Raw genomic sequence first — 1,580 nt, 5'->3', positions numbered from 1 at the left:
AATTCTTCAGGTCTCCAAAAAGGCAAGACCTGGCTATCAGTCAATTCCCACTGAACTTTAAAGTTAGCACAAATGTCACGGGTGTCCTGCTTATGTCCTTTAAACTCAAACATTCATTACTCAAACCAAGAGGAAGTCCTTAATGGTTAATGCATTTACTTCACAAAAGCAACTTTAAATATTGGATTCTAATTCTAAAGTAGGTAATGAAGAAGCACATGTCCCAAATTTATTTTTAAAGCAGCTGTTAAAATTCATTTTTTAGTCTCTTTACCTGATTGCTTAAATAGAATTTGCTCAATGCTAATAATTGGTTAAATAACCCAAGTTCATTTTGATACCTGAGGATGTGCTATAAATTGTCACCTTCCATCTTCTCAAGCATGGGAATAAGTTCAGGGTTGGCTTATTGAAGCCCATAAATATTTCAAACTGCACATATATTGCCAAGAACGCCCTCAAACTCCTGGGCTCAAGTGATCTTCCTCCTTCACCTTCCCGAGTAGCAGGGACATAAGTACACTACCTTGTCTGGCTTGCAAATAAATTATTATTAAAGCTTTCATGTAACTCATACTAGGAATTTAATCAGCCCAAGAAAATGTTCTTCATTACTTAGTATACACAAGGCATTTCATGGTCCTGGGTGAAAGCCATATTTCTATGCTGTGAGGGAATTTACCAAATCCGCAGATATTTGTCACTTCTCAGAGGCAGGCCCCCCATTGCAAAGGTTTCTTAAGGTATCAAACCGCTCCCTTCAGACACCAAACAAGTCACACAAGCCAGGTTTTAAAACTTTTTATTTGCATATTAAAAAAATTGTGCATTCCAATAATTAAAATCATTTGAACAAAAAAATGGCACTCTGATTAAACTGCATTTTACAGCCTGCAGGACACCTTGAAACAGCTTGGATCTTACTCTAGATTTCACCATCCTCCCACCCAATATCTTCCTTCACCAACATGCAAGTTCTTTTCTTTCTCTGCCAGCCAGACAGGCAGATGGGAGAGGCAGGCCTGGCCTTCGTTGTCAGTAGTTCTCGATTTTTTGATGTGAAAAGGGGCAGCACAGTCATTTAAACTTGATCCAACCTCTTTGCATCTTACAAAGTTAAACAGCTAAAAGAAGTAAAATAAGAAGGCAATGCTTGTGGAATGTACAGTGCATATTGGCGGTGCACGCCTCATTACGATTCGCCTGCTTGCTTCTCCTGTTCAATCGCTGTGACCGGAAAAAGACAAAAGAGAAAAAAAGATGGAGGCTAAGAGGACGCCATAAGAATCAATACTTTCATTTAAAACATTTTTGCATTTCACAAAAATTCTACAAGTGGTATGTAAATATTCCATAATAAAATAAAATATTTCTTTTAAATATATCAAATCAAAGTACATTTTAATAAATAAATGTACATTTTAATAAATAATACATTTTAATATGGCAGGTTAAATATTCCATTATTAAATCACTAAAGCCCTGTGTTTGCTGGCTATAAACAATTTTTAATTAACCTTTCCAAACCACATTTATCATCATCAAACTGTCGGCTCCACCCCCGCACTCCCCCCCCCTTC

General features: G+C 36.8%; 1 long non-coding RNA gene across 1 annotated transcript in view; it reads left to right on the top strand.

Annotated features, from left to right (window-relative positions):
• Positions 1 to 791: 791 nt before the first annotated feature.
• The window catches only part of LOC125614139, a 17,249-nt gene continuing 16,460 nt past the window's right edge, over positions 792 to 1,580 (top strand). Inside the window, exon 1 of the long non-coding RNA XR_007344786.1 lies at positions 792 to 1,229. This is a non-coding gene — a long non-coding RNA (uncharacterized LOC125614139). The remainder of the gene's footprint in view (positions 1,230 to 1,580) is intronic.

The sequence above is a fragment of the Marmota marmota genome, unplaced genomic scaffold (genome assembly GCF_001458135.2).
Source record: "Marmota marmota marmota unplaced genomic scaffold, marMar, whole genome shotgun sequence".
Classification (NCBI taxonomy): Eukaryota; Metazoa; Chordata; class Mammalia; order Rodentia; family Sciuridae; genus Marmota; species Marmota marmota.
This window is presented reverse-complemented; position numbering and strand designations above follow the sequence as displayed.